Here is a 12,653-nt window from a genome sequence, read left to right on the forward strand (position 1 = left end):
GTTTAATCACCAGGATGCAAGTCCACAAAAGAGCCATGTTTGGCTGGCTTACCACTGTATTCAGTATCCTGGACTCAGTAGTTGCTCCAGAAGTATATAAAGATATTTTAATTAAATGGATTAAATAGTTTAAAAGTCCATTAATAAATTAGTCCAATAATAATTTAGTTATTAAAAGTAATTTATTGTGGAATAATTATCTTCTCTGTTCTTTTTTTTCTTTTTAAAATTACAGGTGTAGTATATGCTTGTTATAAAAATTTCAAAAAGTAGAAAGCAAATAGGAAATTATTGTTTTATATGTATATTTTAGATGTTTTGTATGCAATATATGCATATATATATATTCATAATAGAATTTGCTCTTTATCCTTCACAGTATATTATGGGAAATTTATCATATTAGTACATGTACATCGGTCTTACTGTTTTTAATAGCTAAGTATAATGTTCCATAATATGATGTATAATGATTATTTTTGCCATACCACTACTAACAGGCACATAAGTAATATGCATTTCCCCCCAATATTTAGCAATGATGATGTGTTGCATTTTCTTATATAAATATCTTTGTGCACAGGTGTGAATAATTTTGGAAGATGGATTCCTTTTAGTCAAAGAGTATCTTAATTTCTCATTTGTTAGTTATTGCCAAATTTCCTTCAAACAGGCAGTATCAATATAACCTCTTTATAAACATATAAAAGCAAATATATAAAGCAACTCAACCACAACTGGTTTGCTCATTGCTATTTTGACAATAAGGATTTAAGTCCCTCAAGCCTAACTTTTACTTTAAATATTTAAAATAATATTTCCTGTGTGAAATCTATAGCAATGAACAAGTATTTCCTATAGTGAAAATATACCAGACTGTTTTTCTCCTTTGGTCCCCATCTCATGATTCCACTAAATACACGCGTTCATTGGAAGAGTTGGGCTGATTGCAGTTTGAGTTGTGTAGTGCGGGTGTGGTAACTCTAACAGGAACAATAAACCCACGTTTGTCCCGGCGAGAGTCAGGTAATAAAAATATGTGAAATTGGCAAGTTTGACACGATTAGGATTCTGAACAGGAAGGATCATATACCTACTATAACAGGGATAGTCAAATTTAATTTACTTTAATAATTTAATTTAATATTATGGTAATTTTCATATAAATATCCAAATTTAATGTTATTTAAATATATATTATTAAAATATGCACATCGAGAAAAGCACATCTGTGGTACAGATTTTACGAAGCATGATGCTAGTTTTGACTCAATTCCTAATGGTGATGCTTGGGGCCCACTTTGGGTCTGACTGGATGATTCACACCTATTCCAGTGTCTGGAAGACCCTTGGCCACTAGAGAGGAGGGAGGTTCTATATATAGAACTTACATGTCTGCAGAAGGGTAATGGGAGCTCCTCTGCAAACCTAGTACTTGTCCTATATATCGTATATCTCTAAAACAGTTTTATTACCAAAAATATGTTTATTACTCTACTTAAATTTCATTACCTCTCTGTATGTTATTATCAAACTTTTATAGATCAGAAAGTGAAGAGGACCAGATAAGTAACCTGATCCAAGTGTACATGCAAATAAAGGGCATATTCAGCCTCCAGCTTAAATTTAACTGTGGATCTAGTGCTCTTGCTAAGATACCACAGTTATTCCTGTAAGTACCTGACCTGATTTCTAGAGTGAAATTCTCTGGAGAAATCCCAGACCATAGGTCAGGCTCCCCTGTGTTGCATGTTTAGGCATCAGGACATTCAAAGGGCCTAACCGGTTCCCAGGCCCTGTCACTGTGGGACACATACAGCTGACATAGAACTTTTGAGGGTAATATGTTGCCTCAGGAGGAGCACGGGAGAGTTATGTAATGCTACCAACCAGGAAAAACAAGCTACAAATACCAAGGACTCAACATTTAAACTGTGTCTTCCTGTGTAAAGTGACAAATAGCAACCAAGTTACTAGGAACACAAAAGTGACGATATATATCTGAGAATGTCACAGTCTTTTGAAAGGGCAGTTTTAGAATTATGTAGACTTCTCATGGGTAGCACTTTTCATGGGTATAAAAATCCAATAAATTATGACTAGCTCCGTCAAGAAGACCAAAAGTTAAATTAAATGGTATAAAAAAACATTGAAATAACTTTAAACATATGTCTAACCTCTTATTATATCCTCTCAACAACTGTGCCACTTCTGTTTATCCCAGCTTTACAAGTAATTTTAAACCATTGATTCCCCAACATCTATAAAATCAGCGTTGCTTCGTATAGGATATTCTCATGTCACTCTCATCCTCCTATCCATCCACATGCACTTTATACCTTTCCATATCACCAAAATAAGAGAAAGCAGCAAACACCTGATGTAAATTTAAAAAAGTAGAATCAAAATTCATTTTGTTTGTCTTAGACTTGCTAAGCAATTCTCTTTAGGGCCGACCTCATTTATTTTTAAACATAATATATACTCCTTTAAAATCTGACACACAACAGAGGTATATTTAGTCACCATATAGTAACTGCTATGACAAACCATTCCAAAATCTCAATGGCTTAATACAATAAGATTGTATTATGTTTCTTGTGTCAGAGCCTATGGTAATTAGTTGGGAGAAGAAAGTCTGTGCTCCATACAGTCACTTAGGGACCTGGGCTCTTTGTATCTATGGCCATATCATCCTCTGAGGCTTTCAAGTCCTCCAGTAGGAAATTATATCCAGGCAGCAGGAAAGAGAGCATGGAGGATCATCTTAGAAGTTTGGGCACCAGGCCTGAAGATGGCGTACATCGCTTTCACCTGTGGCAAACCATTGGCCACAAGACCTAATCACGTGGCTTCATCTAAAACTTCAAGAACAATTAGAAATACAGTTTTAAAGTATGCCAAGGAGGAAACTAGACATAGACCTCAGTTTGTGCTAGCCATCACCACATGTAATGACTAATATTTCTCAAAAATCTGTCTCATAGCGTTTTACTTTTTTAACTAGCACTAACAAGAATAAAAAAAAATATTGAGAAAAAAGAAGAGACTCTACCCAAAAATATACATCTATTTTTCTATGTCTGTTGTAAAACACCTGCTAGATTCTCTAAATATGAAAAGAAACCTCAGTTGTATATTTTGTTGTTCATTATATTAATAAAAAATAAAATTAAAATATTTTTAAATAGGAGAATGGTTAGGGCGCCTGGGTGGCTCAGATGGTTAAGCGTCTGCCTTCGGCTCAGGTCATGATCCCGGGGTCCCGGGATCGAGTCCCGCATCGGGCTCCCTGCTAGGCGGGGAGCCTGCTTCTCCCTCTGCCTCTGCCTCTCTCTCTCTCTCTCTCTGACTCTCATGAATAAATAAATAAAAAAAAAAAACATTTAAAAAAAAAATAAAATAAAATAAATAGGAGAATGGTTATACGAATTTTGATTTATCCAGATAGTAACATATAATGCAAGATATCTGGGAAAACACTTAATGAGATGGGGAAATTATCCTGATAAATTTTTGATAGGTTTATTGAGGTATAACTGATATATAGGGCATATTTTTAAAGTGTACAGATCGATTAATGTTTATATACGTATGTATCCATGAAACCATCACTACAATCAAGGCAACAGATAAACCCACTCAAAAATTTTCTCTCGCTCATCTACAATCCTTACCCACTGTAGCCCATCTCTAAGCAAGCCCTCATCTACTATCATTGTAGTTCTCGTTTTTAAGGTCTTATATAAATAGAATTATAAATATGTGTACTCTGTCTACTTTCTTTCACTCAGCATAATCATTCTGAGATTAATCCATATCATAGTAGGTATCAGTACTTTTTTGTTGTTGCTGAATAGTATTATATGGATATACCCACAGCTTATTTATTTATCCATCTATTAATGGACATCTGGGTTGTTTCCAATTCTGGGTTATTACAAGTAAAGCTGCTATGAACAGTCAGTACAAGTCCTCATGTGGACTTATGCTTTTTTCTCTTGGTGAAATACCTAGGAATGGAAGGGCTGTATAATATGGTGGGTGTTAGGTAGAACTTTTTAAATGAAAATTGCCAAATGGCTTTTCAAAGTACATAGTTGTAGCATTTTATATTCCCACTAGAAGTTTATGAATTTCCAGTTCATTCACATCCTCACCAACTTTTGGTGTGGTCAGTCTTGTTGGTTTTAGCCATGCAAGTAAGTTTGTAGTGGTATTTTGTTGTGGTTTTGATTTACATTTCTTTAATGACTAATAATCTTGAGTATCTTTCCATGTTTATATATGCTACCTAAATGTCTTCTCAGGTGTTATCTCTATTCAATTATCATGTCTATATTCCCATTGAGTTTTGACGGCTGGCCCTTTCTTCTGGGCTTTTTGTGCCTACACTATCCCCTCTAATAAAGAAGATGGCCCAGGACTCTGGACCTTCACCCTCTGGGCCCATGTTGGCAGCAGCAGCCCTGAGGGCCTCTGAGTCACCTGAAGAGTTATTCTTTCCTTTTCTCAAAGGACAGCACATGTCCACAGCCAAGTAGCTCTGCTGACCCATTTCCTGCCTGTAGAGTCCCAGGATTCTGACAGCTTTCTTCATTTCATCCCATGTCTGTCCCCTTCTATCCAAGATGGCAGTATTTCTGCTTAAGTGGTTGATTGGATCCATGAGTCTCATGTCCAAACTCTCCAGCAAAAATTTGTACAGCCACACGTTGGCTCAGTTTCAGAGCCCATTATGTGGATAGGCTGAGAAGCTTCCAAAACATTAAGTTTTGCTTCCTTTTTTGCTTAACAGTTCCTTTTATACCGTATCTCTTTTCTTTCACATTGGCTATGAGCAGTAAGGAGAAACCAGGCTGCATCTTCAAAATTTGCTCCTTATTTTATAATATGTAGTTTTACATTCTTCATCCCTTAAGAGGTCTATGATCTTAGGGCAAAGATACTTGATTTTCCTGTACCCCAGTTTCATTATTTAAAAACACTGATGCTGATAAAATATCCACCTCATAGGTTGGTTATAAGAATTGAATTATAACCCTATGAAGCCATTATAACAGTATTTGCCAGATAGTGAACACTAAATAATTGTTACCTATTATTATTTCCAGGGTTTTATGCCAGTGCTTATGCCTATGACCAGAACTCTTGGACAGGAATAATTCCTTTTGGCATTGTTAAGAATGAGATATTTCTTCCACATATAGTCTCTCTGCTCTTGTTAAGTCCTCATTCATCTAGCACTTTAGTCACTCAGGTGATCATAAAATTTACCAGTGACAATGTGGAAAAGCAATCAAATTCTGGATTACATGACTGTCACTTCTCACTATCCTAGCTGTTTCCCTCTTCATCCACTGTCTGCTAGGCCCCCTTCCACATGGTACCTCTGAAACTGACAGCCTCTGACACATTGCCTAGAAACATCTTGCTGTGAAGTAGCTATGCCACATCTCAGTGGCCCTGATATTCAACCCTGTAATATGACATCCTAAAAGGTCTCTATCCTCAAAGCAGCAAAAAAAAAAAAAAAAAAAATCTAAGTTCAAAATAAAATTATATTTAATTCAGTTAAATTCTTTTTTTGATAGAGGAGATAAAGATTGATACGAGATCAAAGAGTGTAAGATTTGTACAATCCCAGAAGATGGTAAACCATTGCTTTGAAGAGCAGGGTAGAGGAAATGTTCTCATTTAAAATTTATTAGTAAAAATTTGATTAGTCATTAAATTTATCAATTTGATTCATTAATTTTCAACCAAGTAAACTGTCAGTGAAGCAGAACTCTGTAGTGTGTGAATCCTAATCTGATAGCTTAATCTGTGATCAAGGTGTGAATTTCTTAAAACATCTCCACTTCAAATTCCCTAGTGAGATTCTTTTGGGCAGGCATGAAGAATATACTTGATGTTCGTTAATTTTTAGTCTCCGTGTATCAAATCACACTCGTATTTAAGTTTGCAACATAAATTTTGAGAAAACAAGGAGTCCTCTGCATTGTGTTTGGTATGCTTATACAACTGGCACCTATTTTTAGAAATAAGATGAGATTTTGCTCTATTTTTGAAACTGGGTTTCAAGCCAATTTAAGGTTAAAGACGTAGGATGTTCCTTGGCTTTTCAGACAATTTTTTTAGGGAAGTTTGCTTTCGAGATGGTGGCTGCATGAACGGGTCTCCCTTTGCTCCGTAGCGGCAGTTAAAAATCCATTCGGAGGTTTAAGCAAAGTTCACTTGATTGTAGGTCAGTACCCGGTGGATAAATCACAGAATTGCTTCAAATAATGTATGTGATTTGCTTTTTCCCTGCTGAGGAGAAGCTCTGAACTGAGAGAGCATGAAGTAAAGATTGTTTCCTCACCCCTAAGGTTAATGCCCCTGTCACAGCTGAAGTCCCCGTCAAGGAAACAGAGAGAAGTAGCTTAAAATGCAACTGTTTTCATCCATCTGCCACAGGCAGCAGAAAACAAATGATTGTGGTTCTTATCTTCGCCAGTGGCAGAGCATTTGTTAAAGCACAAAGATAAAAGAAAAGCAAGGGACAAGAAATCCCTTGGCAGAGAACGTGGATGAAATATGCCACCAAAAGTGCAGGGCCTTTCAAAAATAGTCTCTCATAATCACTGAGGCCTGTGAGGGTGGCAAAGTGGAATGTTCTGGTGAATGTGCTAGGTGAAATTTCCTTTTTAGTATTAGGCTATTGACCCCCTGCTTTGAGAATCATCTTTCTCAAGCACCATTTTCATCATGTCATTCCTAGTCAAGGACCCTTAGAGAAGAGCGCCCTGGTGTCTACCATATTAAATCCAAACTCTTCATCTTGGGATCCCCAGTAGCCCTCTCCACCTGGCTCTTGCCTCTGTTGTGCCAGCAAACAGGTCCTCTTCAGTCCATTCAAATAGATTGGCTTGCTTTCCTCCGCATATTTTTTTTCCCAGAAACTGGCTTTAAGCTTTTGCCCCTCATTCTTTTCCAGCCTTGAATGTTCTCCTTGTTCCCAATACACTTATTTCAAACACACTCCCGCATCTACTTCCATTCCATGCCTGTTGAATTCTTTAAGATTAGCTTTACATTGGCTTCCCTCAGGAAGTCTTCCTGGACCATACTCCTATTAATTTTGATTCTGTATCCTCCTCAACTCATATTTTACACTATTTTAAAATATTCTGCACTGTGAATTCCACTTCTACAAATTTGGTGCCCCAAACTAGAGTCAAAATGTAACAATGGTAGCATGTTTTATGTTGGTTTTACCAATGACTCAATCATCATTCATTCTTTTATTTATTCAATAAAGAGTTTATACTTACTTATTATATGTCTGGAACATTGCTAAATTCTGAGTCCAAAAATGGACAACAAACTGTTCCAGGTTGAGGGAGTACTTAAATTCTAGTTAATTTAAGACTAGAGTGTTGTTGTATAAGTGCAGAAGAAGTTCAGGTAAAGCTTTCTGAAAACACACACACACACACACACACACACACACAGCCTCATCTTAACTTATATGTGACTGTATTTGGGATCAACTAGGAATTTCTGGGAAAGAGGAAACAAGATCAAGAATCTCATTAATATAAAGTAATAAAAAAATTATCAGATGTCAGAATATAGATGTGGTTCTTGAAATCCTCAACCTTAACTTTTTGCTAGCACAATCATTTTTTTTTCCTCGTGGGCAGGTTTGCTGAATGCAAGTTTATTTTTAAATTTTGAGTCCTTTAAATAGATGCCATGGTAGGTACTGCATGTTACAGAATTATTTAGAATTTACCTGGTGGTCTCAAAAAGTAAATAAATGTTGTTATCCTCCATGGGTCATAAAATTTAGATACGTAATCACTTACCCAATAACCTTTTCTCATTATCTTCAACCTTTCAGCAACATTCCTGGCTATTAATCACTTCTTTTTCATTAAACTCTCTCTAGCTCCAATTTACAATATTCCTGGTTCATCTCTTACCTCCCTGGTAATTTAGTATTTTTTTTTCATCATTACTTGTGAATATAGGGAATTTCCATGTTTCACTACTTGCTCATTGTTTTGCTCTCTATATTTTCACCCATGTATGTTCTGTGGAAGAGAGGACTTTTCCTTTTCCTAGATCATCCTCAAAGAAGAGGAAACTGATGTAACTGATGAGAATTTGAGACACTGATTGGGTCACTGTAACTATGGGGTGAGGTCACCCCATGTGCAGCTTTCCATTTTGCACTGCTCCAGCCTCCTCTTCCAGCCTCCATGGGAAGAGAAGCACTGAGTGAGGCCCAGACCTTTGGGGGCAGATGTCATCCTTGCACACTTCTGCCTCTGCCTCCTATGAAAATGGAAAGGGATAGATAAGTTCATATAACATTCACTCTTCAGATCTAGCCACATTGCTCCCCAGTGCTTCTGTGACTTTCTTTATCTTTTTCATTATCTGGATCTCTGCTTATGCTGTAGTTGGAAGGTCAAGGCTAATTTATCTTCACTTGGAGGAGGCCTCCTCTTCTGTCTTTTCTCTTGCTTTACATAGCATACCATCTATGCTGGCTTAGGACCAGATTCCTAGACTGTGTAATATATAATATAATACCAAAGTACAGCTGATATTGTTATTATATTATTGAGAAATAAATACTTTAGGACAAAAAAAAGCTTACATTTGAAAAGTCAGAGTTTCAGTATAGAAGTATAGACTTTTTGTCTGTATGCATGGATCCACTTATTTTTATTAATATGGCTTAATCCTTTAATTTTTTCCCCTTTAATTTGTTTTGTCATTTTCAAGCCAACTTCAAAAGTAGTTAAGTCTCAGATGCTACAGAACATAAATATATGAGAGTTTGGGCTTACATGTTAGTTTTAGATATTTAAGGTGATAAACCATTTTGGAAGCTATATCGGTCAGAGTTCTCCAGAGCAAATGGATGGATGTGTGTGTGTGTGTGTGTGTGTGTGTGTGTGTTTGCACGCAGAGAGAGAGAAAGAGATTGATTGATTTTAGGGTATTGGCTTATGTGATTAAGGAGGCTGACAGGTCAAAAACCTATAGGAAGGTCAAGAAAGCTGAAGACCCAGGGAAGATCCACTGTGCAGGGCAAGGCCAAAGGCAGCCTGCTGGCAAAATTCCTTCTTTGGAGAGACCAGTCTCTGTTCTATTACAGTCTTCACTTGATTGGATGTGTCCACCCCACATTATAGAGGGCAGGCATCTTTACTCATATTTAATTGCTAATTTCTACCAAAAATCATCCTCAGAAACATGCAGGATCATGTTTGACCAATTATCAGAGCAATGGTCCATCCAAGTTGATGCAAGAAATTGAAGCCAAAAGTCAAAAGAAAGAAGTCAAAAGTTCATCTTTGCCTTACTTTAGACTTTGTTAAAAGTTAAGGAGGGTGGGGCACCTTGGTTAAGCATCCGACTCTTGATTTCAGCTCAGGTCATGAACTTTGGGTTGTGAGATCCAGCTCCACACTGGGCCCTGCACTGGACGTGGAACCTGCTTAAGATTCTCTCTCCCTCTCCCTCTGCCCTCCCCGCTTCTCTAAAAAAAAAAAGAAGAAGAAGAAAAAAAGTTGAGGATGGGGGGGAGGGAGGGATCAGGTCCAAGGCTAAGCTTTTGAATTCATATCACTTGACTAGATTTGTGAATTATAATCCCCAGTGCTGCCACCCCATCACAACCACCACATACTCTAACACTAGCTCTCTATTATTCCTTGAAATTTTCCTAATTCTGAATAATCAACAAATATTAAAACCTAAGTGTCCATTGACAGATAAATGGATAAAGAAAATGTGGTACACACACACACACACACACAAATATCGTTCAACCATAAAAAGAAAGAAATAATGCCATTTGCGACAACATAGACAGACCATTATACTAAGTGAAATAAGTCAGACAGAGAAGTCAAATAGCATCTGATCTCACTTACATGTGAAATCTTAAAAACAAAACATATTGGTGGTTATCAGAGGTGAGGGGTCGGGGTGGGTGAAATGAGTGAAGGAGGTCAAAAGGTGCAAATGTTCAGTTATAAAATAAGTTAAGTCCTAGGGATGTAATGTACAGCATAATGACTATAGTTAATACTGCATTATATATTTGAATATCGCTAATACAATAAATTTTAAAAGTTCTCATCACAAGAGAAGAAAATTGTAACTATGTGTGGTGATGGATGTTAACTAAACTTACTGGGGTAATCATTTTGCAATATATACATGTAGGAAATCATCATGTTGTACATCTAAAATGAATATAAGGTTATATGTCAGTCATATCTCAGTAAAGAACAACAACAACAAATATATATTGACTGCTTGTTGGGTTCCATGCACTATTCCAGGTACTGGCCATAGCATAGCAGCCTGTTCTTCTGGACCTTACATCCATTGAGGGCCATAGAAAACAGTAAATAAATAAGGGAACATAACCTATACTATGTTACATATTATTTTTATACCAACTACTATGAAGAAAAGTGAAGCAGGGTATTAGAGTGGAGAAGAGTAGAGAAACAGTTTTAGACAGTGTGGTCAGGGAAGCCTCTCTGTGAAGGTGATGCTTCGGTTTCAAACATGAACGTGAAGAAGTGTTGGGACAAACTAGGCAGGTGTATGGGGAAATATGTTCTATTCAGAGAAACTAGCAACTGAGAAGTCCTGAGATGGTTTCAACTTTTTATATTCAAGGAACAACGGAGGTCAATGTGACCAGAACAGAGTGAAGATAGAGAAAAGGTAAGAAACGATGTCAGAGGTAAGCTAGCAACAGGTTGTGGTTAGGGATTGCAGGGATCTGAGCTATATATTCAAGTAAGTTGCTATGATGATTTCATTAATGAACAGAGAAAAAAAGGAATTTTGGATCTTACTTTATAAGCCAAAGTTTTCAAATGTAAATGCATGCCTGGACTTGTCAGATAAGGAAAATGTGTGAGGCATGTTGATGGAAACTCTGGTGACCTGAAGAGTAAAAGTCTTGTCAAAAGTGGATTTCTGGTACCAAGCTCTAGTTAGTTATCTCCCTACAGGGAATTCAGCTTACAAGTTGCAAATTTGAGACTTCTGATAAAATGGCTTGGTATGCTAATCATTATGTGCATTAGGGAAAGGAACATGCATTTATTAAATCTCTATTCTGTGCCAGGCATTGTAGAAGTAGATTTCATACATGTTATTTCATTAACATCACGTAACATAACATAACATAACATAAATAAATAAATAAATAAATAAATAAATAAATAAATAAAAATCCTCACTATTATATTACATCATGGCTACTTTTCAGAGAACATAGCCACGATGAAGGCAGTTCCTAACTTATAAAATGTTCAGCAACCATGGCAGTAAGTTGGTGATCTAAATTGGCCCATGCTTTATCACACAGTTAGGTCAATAAAATGGCATGTGTAAATGAGACTTGCCTAGTTTGTCTGAGCCACCATGGTTTGATAGCTATCAGGTACCAGAGACAGATCATTATGCATAAATTTCAAAATTGCTTTCTAAGAACTAGTTAAGTACTCTTAAACTCTTCATATATACCAAGGTTATTAAATAATTGAGAGTAAGAGGGTTGGTTTTGGAAGGATTTCCTTCTTATAAGCTATGCTATGAGCTCCACTCCCAGAAGAAAAAGGGGTAGGGATATTGACCCATCACTAAAAGCCTAGGAAGAAAGGTTTCTATAGGATTAATTCAGAAAACATTTGTCTCCTGACTCTGAATCCCATTTGGAAAAATCTCACAAGCCAGAGATGGCTGATTTGATGGCAGGAACTAAGTAGAAGCTGCTACTGCATTATCATCAGATTGTAGAAAATAATGCATAGACGAGTTGTAGCTGTATAAATGAGTGCAGCAGCATGGGTTATACTTGATTCTGTACAAAAAGGAAGAAAACTAACTAACATTGCTAGGTATCTACTGACTAAAGAAGCACTAAAAAAAAATGAGCTGATAGTATATCACTGTGTCAAGGGAAACGCAGATAAGCAAGTCCCAACAAAGGGGGATTTCTGAAGAACACACAAAAATGTTCCAGGAGAGAGTCGGTTTAAACATTGGCCAGATTCATAGAACTTGAAACTAGTTTATAACATTCGCAATCAAGTGAGAACTCCACCACTCCCTTATCTTCCCCGACCTAGGAAAGTGTCAACTTCCCTCATGACAACGATGTTGATGTATAACATCATCACACAACTGAGTGTTATCAACAATTACTTCAAGAAATGTTAATGGTTAATCATCTCTAGATCAAACCACTACATTTTAACTCAGACATATCTTTATCTGAAAGAAAAAATTCTCCCAGACTTCCACAGACATTCCTTAAGCCAGAAGTTGGGAAACTTCTTACGTAAAAGGCTAACTAGTAACTATCTTACACTTTGCAAGCCAGATGGTCTCTGTCCCAACTTTTCAACTCTGCCACTTTCAGTATGAATGTCTCAATAGACAATACATAAGTGAATGAGAGCTATGTTCCAGTAAACATTTATTTACAAAAGTAGGCAACGGGATGAATTTGTTCCATGGGCCATATTTGCCAATGTTTGCCCTAAGTGGTGGAAGCAATCATATTCCTGTTTTATGGGAGTAGTGTCATTGTGATGTCCTGGAAATAGTGAGTAGTCCAA

At 36.7% G+C, this 12,653-nt stretch overlaps 1 long non-coding RNA gene across 1 annotated transcript in view; it reads left to right on the forward strand.

Annotated features, from left to right (window-relative positions):
* Nucleotides 1-10,747, forward strand: part of LOC118540912 (uncharacterized) — a 32,115-nt gene extending 21,368 nt beyond the window's left edge. Inside the window, exon 3 of the long non-coding RNA XR_013448584.1 lies at nt 10,699-10,747. This is a non-coding gene — a long non-coding RNA (uncharacterized LOC118540912). The remainder of the gene's footprint in view (nt 1-10,698) is intronic.
* Nucleotides 10,748-12,653: the final 1,906 nt, after the last annotated feature.

The sequence above is a fragment of the Halichoerus grypus genome, chromosome 6, assembly GCF_964656455.1.
Source record: "Halichoerus grypus chromosome 6, mHalGry1.hap1.1, whole genome shotgun sequence".
Taxonomy (NCBI): domain Eukaryota; kingdom Metazoa; phylum Chordata; class Mammalia; order Carnivora; family Phocidae; genus Halichoerus; species Halichoerus grypus.